Source organism: Penaeus japonicus, unplaced genomic scaffold (assembly GCF_977035675.1).
Source record: "Penaeus japonicus unplaced genomic scaffold, GWHDUDI00000001_assembly GWHDUDI00000021, whole genome shotgun sequence".
Classification (NCBI taxonomy): Eukaryota; Metazoa; Arthropoda; class Malacostraca; order Decapoda; family Penaeidae; genus Penaeus; species Penaeus japonicus.
Window position 1 is genome coordinate 25,384,677 of NW_028234423.1, and position 7,500 is coordinate 25,392,176.

At 35.8% G+C, this 7,500-nt stretch overlaps 2 long non-coding RNA genes across 2 annotated transcripts; both read left to right on the forward strand.

The window, feature by feature from the left end:
- Positions 1-871: 871 nt before the first annotated feature.
- LOC122247383 (uncharacterized) lies at positions 872-1,440 on the forward strand. Its single transcript, XR_006222669.2, has 2 exons — positions 872-1,054; positions 1,369-1,440. It is a non-coding gene; the product is annotated as an uncharacterized LOC122247383 (long non-coding RNA).
- A 3,634-nt stretch (positions 1,441-5,074) lies between these two features.
- Positions 5,075-6,027, forward strand: LOC147469530 (uncharacterized). The gene is made up of 3 exons (XR_015191999.1): positions 5,075-5,106; positions 5,399-5,591; positions 5,926-6,027. It is a non-coding gene; the product is annotated as an uncharacterized LOC147469530 (long non-coding RNA).
- The last annotated feature ends 1,473 nt before the right edge of the window (positions 6,028-7,500 follow it).

The following is a 7,500-nucleotide window of genomic DNA, read 5'->3' on the forward strand; positions in this document are numbered from 1 at the left end:
TCTAAGAAATATCTACTTGTAAATCCAGGACTCTGAAAGTTCTAGATACCTTTCCTGTCTTCCTTTTCCACCTCTATCTTTCTCCTTCCCTTCTCTATTCAATTCTTCCACTTCCTCGATCTTCTCTTTCCACTATCTTCCTCCTTCGCCTCCTATATCTACCTATTCCATCTCTTCTATTAACCTATTCCACCTCCTCTACCTCCTCTGTCTCCCATTTTCTCCTCTTAAGTTCCTCTTCAACTTTTTATAAATGACTTTTACATACAACCTTCTTAATACTTACGATCTCGCACTTCCTCCACAACCTTCAATTCTGCTCTTTTCTCGTAATAATTAACCTGCTAAAGCAATATCTATGACTGATGTTCTCTCACACACACGTAAACACACACATAAACATCAGTAATTAGAACATAGTATATTGCCACTGCCAGCTCCTATAAATACCTGAGACCAACTCCCTCTCGACACAGTAGGTCCTATTTTACCAGCACCCGCACCATGGCTCCCCAGGAGGTAAACTCTACTGATTTTCTTCTTCTTCTTCTTTTCTTTTCTTTTCCAATTGTGATATATCATCTAGAACTTTTCTCTTTCTCTCTGTCTCTCTATATATACATATATATTTTTCTATTTCTCTCTCTATATATATAAATATATGTCTAGATATAAATATATGTAAATATATATTCATATATATCTGTGTATGTGTGTGTGTCTGACTTTACGTGTGTGTTATGTATGTTAGTTGGAAAATGAATGACATGTTAATAATGTTCAAATTTGCTTGTTTTAGAATAAAATAAAACACATGATTCTACTTACCATTTTTGTTTCTCTCTCTTTCTCTCTTCTTTATTCCAGGTTCTCTTCGCCCTCGTGATGGTGTTCCTCTTGGCGTTCGCACACGGAGCCCCTGAGGCCGAACCGGGATACCGAAGCTACGGCCATGGCCACGGCGGAGGATACGGACACAGGAGTTACGGATACGGACACGGCGGCGGATACGGTCATAGGAGCTACGGTTATGGACACAGGAGCTATGGATATGGTGGGTTTAGTTCGTATTTCTCTATCTATCTATCTATCTATCATTCTTTCGTTCTTTCTTCTCTCTCGGTCTATCTGTCTCTCTGTCTATCTAGCTAGGTGACTATCTCTCTCTTTGTGTCTGTCTGTCTACCTTTCTAGCTAACTAGGTATTTCTTTCTATATCTATCTATTTATCCAATCTATCTATCCATCCATCTGTCTATCTCTATTTCTCTACCTGTCTATTTATTTTACAATTACAAACATTAATGTGAGATAATTGCAATACTTAAAGTAAAGAAAAAAATAACAACAAATTCTTTTTTTTTTCAGGTTATCACTAGCAGGCGACAGTCATGCTCTCCCTCGATCTTGGTCAACGAAACTAAAAATAAAGATTTTCAATGTGATGAAATACAATTGTTTTCTTAGAAATGAATGCCTTTCCTCTCAATCTTTTACAACTTGAGTTTTGTTTCCTGAAATCAACGGTTCCCAAACTTTATCCAGTGATGGCACTTTAATCCTCCCCCACTACCCCCCCCCCCTCTTCACCCATGAATTTGCTCTTAAATCAGAGTTTACTTCGTCTGTTACTTTTTGAAATGAACTTGGATTCCTCGCCCTAATGACAAACATAAACTCACCCAAAATTTAAATGTAACTTATTGCATCCGTAGATTTGATTTAATTTCTATGACGCAGTTTGGGAAGAACAGACTTCAATATGAATAGTTTTGAACGTTCATTTTTTTTTTTTTTCTTCTTCTTCTTCATTTTAGTTGTAGAAACTGAGGATAATCTATCGTTGCAATGTCTTTTACTGGTATTTTTAGTACCTAACTGTGTCAGAGGCTATTGGTCCAGGTTGCAGAGTACTGAGAAACAAAATATTCGAGGACTATTATCCTATGGTATGGTAGCATGTATTTTAAATAAAAGGAAAAAGGGAAACCATTTACTGTTTAGATTAATATTACCTGATATTAGAATATACATGTTTGCATTTATCAAGGCTAAACTACTGCAGTATTTCGTAAGAAACCCATGAATAATGGGAGAAGTTTAGAGCTAGGAAAATACAACAGAAATAGAAAATTCCGTATGAAATTTACTAAATCCTTAATTATTTTTTTCCTTCATTGACATGACCTCTTTCCTTGCTTCCTCTCCTTCTTCTCCTTCATATCCTCTATGGCATCTTCTTCTTCAACTGATTCCTCTACTGTTTTGTTCTTCTTTCTTTGTATTATTATTCTTCTGCTTCTTCTTTTTCTTATTGTAATTCCTACTCTTTCTTTTTCTTCTCCCTCCTCTTCAGTATCATCGTTTCATCCTTTGCCTTTTCTTTTTATTCTTTATATTACTGAGCATATAAAGGCAAATAAATGCATACAAATAAAATGGTATATCATTGTTATCGAATAAGATTGTTAATAACAGGTAATGGATAGTGTATGTGTGTGTGTCTATCCTTCTCCTTCCCTTCTCTATTCAATTCTTCCACTTCCTCGATCTTCTTTTTCCACTATCTTCCTCCTTCACCTCCTATATCTACCTATTCCATCTCTTCTATTAACCTATTCCACCTCCTCTACCTCCTCTGTCTCCCATTTTCTCCTCTTATGTTGTTCTTCATTTTTTTTTTTTTTTTTATAAACGACTGTTACATACAACAACCTTAATACTTACGATCTCGCACTTCCTCCACAACCTTCAATTCTGCTCTTTTCTCGTAATAATTAACCTGTTAAAGCAATATCTATGACTGATGTTCTCTCACACACACGTAAACACACACATAAACATCAGTAATTAGAACATAGAAGTATATTGCCACTGCCAGCTCCTATAAATATCTGAGGCCAACTCCCTCTCGACACAGTAGGGCCCATCTGACCAGCACCCGTACCATGGCTCCCCAGAAGGTAATCTCTTTTTTTTTTCATTTCCAATTGTGATAAATCATCTGGAACTTCTCTCTTTCTCTCGCTCTCTCTCTCTCTCTCTCTCTCTCTCTCTCTCTATATATATATATATATATATATATATATATATATATATATATATACATATATATATATATTTATAGATATATATATCTTTCAATTTCTCTCTCTCTCTCTCTCTCTCTCTCTCTCTCTCTCTCTCTCTCTATATATATATATATATATATATATATATATATATATATGTCTAGATATAAATATATGTAAATATATATTCATATATATCTGTGTGTCTGACTTTACGTGTGTGTTATGTATGTTAGTTGGAACATGAATAACATGCTAATGTTCCAATTTGCTTGTTTCAGAATAAAATAAACACATCAGCCTACTTACCATTTTTGTTTCTCTCTCTTTCTCTCTTCCTTATTCCAGGTTCTCTTCGCTCTCGTGATGGCGTTCCTCTTGGCGTTCGCACACGGAGCCCCTGAGGCCGAACCGGGATACCGAAGCTACGGCCATGGCCACGGCGGAGGATACGGACACAGGAGTTACGGATACGGACACGGCGGCGGATACGGTCATAGGAGCTACGGTTATGGACACAGGAGCTATGGATATGGATATGGTGGGTTTAGTTCGTATTTCTCTATCTATCTATCTATCATTCTTTCGTTCTTTCTTCTCTCTCGGTCTATCTGTCTGTCTATCTAGCAAGGTGACTATCTCTCTCTTTGTGTCTGTCTGTCTACCTATGTAGCTAACTAGGTTTGTTTGTTTTTTCTCTCTATCTATCCATCTATTTATCCATACTATCTATCTATATATCTAAATATCTCTATTCATCTACCTGTCTATCTATTTTACTATAACAAGCATTGACATGAGATAATTGCAATACTTTAAGTAAAAAAGAACAACGGCAGATTTTTTTTATTTTCAGGTTATCACTAGCAGTCGACAGCTATGCTCTCCCTCGATCTTGGTCAACGAAACTAAGAATAAAGATTTTCAATGTGATGAAATACAATTGTTTTCTTAGAAATGAATGTCTTTCCTCTCTATCTTTTACAACTTGAGTTTTGTTTCCTGAAATCAACGGTTCCCAAACTTTATCCAATGATGGCACCTTAACCCCCCCCCCCCCCCCCCCCCCCCCCCCCATCCCCCTTCACCCATGAATTTGCTCTTATATCAGAGTTTACTTCGTCTGTTACTTTTTTTTAATGAACTTGGATTCCTCGCCCTAATGACAAACAGAAACTCACACGAAGATTAAATGTAACTTATTGCATCGGTAGATTTGATTTAATTTCTAAGACATCTCTACTGTTTATGGCACGCAGTTTGGGAAGAATAGATTTCAATATGAATAGCTTTTTTTCTCTCTCATTCTTTTTTATTATTATTATTATTGTTTTAGTTGTAGAAACTGAGGATAATCTCTCGTTGCAATGTCTTTATCTATTCCATACACAAATTAGGTTTACTTAAAGAAGAGGCAACAGTTTTGAAATCCTCTAAATCCTATTCAGGTTTGAAGATGAAATTTAGGAAAGATTTAGATACTCGTCTCTACTTACAATAAACCTTTATAGTGGATTTTAGTTTGTAAATATAATATATCTTTGAAACCTAGATAGAAAAGGCGCGAAAAAATAAAACACTCCCTAAAATAAGACAGACGTGGGTCGGTGCCATTGAATCAATCACGGCAATTGGTTCACACTTACGTCACGGTTTGGTCTGATTGGTCTATATATCACCACCTCCTTTACCTTTCTCCTCTATATCCCATTTCCTCCTCTTATTTTCTTCCTTTTCAACTTTTAATAAACGGCTTTTACATAACACAACAACCATTTTAAGAATTACGGTCTCGCACTTCCCCCACGACCTTCAATTCAGCTCCACAGCGCTACTTTCACGTAACAACTAATCAGCTAAAGCAGTACCTCAGCTCAGACACGGACACACACACATACGTAAACACACACAAACATCAGTAATTAGAACATAGGAGTATATTGTCATTGGCAGCTACTATAAAAAGCTGAGGCCGACTGCTTCTCGACACAGTAGATCTAACCTTCCCAGCATCCGCACCATGGCTCCCCAGAAGGTAATCTCTACTGATTGTTTTTTGGTTCTCTTGTGACTGCTGATCTTTCCTATATTTCCAATTATACTGTTATCTAGATCTCTTTCTCTCTCTATATATATATACACACAAACACACACACATATATAAAGTATATACAGTATACACATAAATCTATATGAGTGTGTGTATGTATCAAGCTTTATGTGTTAGTTGGACCATGTAAAACATGTTCCATTTTGCATGTTTTGGGATGAAATATACATACGGCATTAAACATACCGTTTTTTTCTTTCTCTCTTCTTTATTTCAGGTTCTCTTCGCCCTCGTGATGGTCTTCCTCTTGGCGTTCGCACACGGAGCCCCTGAGGCCGAACCGGGATACCGAAGCTACGGCCATGGCCACGGCGGAGGATACGGACACAGGAGTTACGGATACGGACACGGCGGCGGATACGGTCATAGGAGCTACGGTTATGGACACAGGAGCTATGGATATGGATATGGTGGGTTTAGTTCGTATTTCTCTATCTATCTATCTATCTATCATTCTTTCTTTCGTTCTTTCTTCTCTCTCGGTCTGTCTGTCTGTCTATCTAGCTAGGTGACTATCTCACTCTTTGTGTCTGTCTGTCTACCTATGTAGTTAACTAGGTTTTTTTTTTCTCTATCTATCTATCTATATATCCATACTATCTATCTATCTATCTAAATATCTCTATTCATCTACCTGTCTATCTATCTTACTATAACAAGCATTGACGTGAGATAATTGCAATACTTTAAGTAAAAAAGAACAACGGCAGATTTTTTTATTTTTTTATTTTCTTCTTTTTTCAGGTTATCACTAGCAGGCGACAGTCATGCTCTCCCTCGATATTGGTCAACGAAACTAAAAATAAAAAAAATTCAGTGTGATGAAATACTATTGTTTTCTTAGAAATGAATGCCTTTCCTCTCTATCTTTTACAACTTGAGTTTTGTTTCCTGAAATCAACGGTTCCCAAACTTTATCCTCCCCCACTACCCCCTCCCCCCTTCACCCATGAATTTGCTCTTATATCAGAGTTTACTTCGCATGTTACTTTTTTAAATGAACTTGGATTCCTCGCCCTAATGACAAACATAAATTCACCCGAAGATTAAATGTAGCTTATTGCATCGGTAGATTTGATTTTATTTCTAAGACATCTCTAGGTACTGTTTATGGCACGCAGTTTGGGAAGAACAGACTTCAATATGAATAGTTTTGTACGTTTTTTTTTTTTTTTTTTTTTTTTTTTTTTTAGATATTGCGGATAATCTATCGTTGCAATATCTTTTACTGGTATTTCTTAGTACCTAACTGTGTCAGAAGCTATTGGTCCTCTCACTTGCAGAGTATTGAGAAACAAAATATTCGAGGAATATTATTTTATGGTATGGTAGCATGTATTTTAGATAAAACGAAAAAAGGGAAACCATTTACTGCTTAGATTAATATTACCTGATATCATAAGATACATGTTTGCATTTATCAAGGCTAAACTACTGCAGTATTTCGTAAGAAAACCATGAATAATGGGAGAAGTTTAGAGATAGGAAAATTTAACAGAAATAGAAAATTCCGTGTGAAATCTGCTAAATCCTTAATTATTTTTTCCTTCATTGATATGACCTCTTTCCTTGCTTTCCTCTCCTTCTTCTCCTTCATATTCTCTACGGCATCTTCTTAATCAACTGATTCCTCTACTGATTGTTCTTTCTTTGTATTCTTATTCTTCTGCTTCTTCTTTTTCTTATTGTAATTCCTACTCTTTCTTTTCTTCTCCCTCCTCTCCACCTTTGCCTTTTCTTTTTATTCTTTATAGTGCTGAGCATATAAAGTCAAATATATGCATTCAAATAAAATGGTACATCATTGTTATCAAATAAGATTGTTAATAACAGGTAATGGATAGTGTATGTGTGTTTGTATATCTTTGTATATAATTGCAAACAATTATCTTATGGCATGATATGTGTTAATATTAATCTAAACACTTAATAGTTACCCTTTTTCGATTTCTTAATATTACATGATTTCATTTCATAGGATAAAAACATTCGAGTATTTTGGTTCTCAATACCCTGGAAGTGTCAGGGACTACTAGCCTTTGGCGCAGTTAGGTACTGGGGAGTACCAGTAAAAGACACTGCAACGATTGATCATCCTCAGTTTCAAAAAAAAAAAAAAAAAAAAAAAAGTACTATTCATATTGATTTTTCACAAGCTGTGTGCTATAAGCAGTACCAAGGAGTGTCGTAGAATTAAAAAATGAAATCAAATCTACAGATGCAATAAGTTGCTATTAATCTCCGTGTGAGTTTTTGTTTGTTTATCTCGAACAGCAACAGCCGAAGATGCACTCTGATGCAAGAGCAAAGTCATGAAGG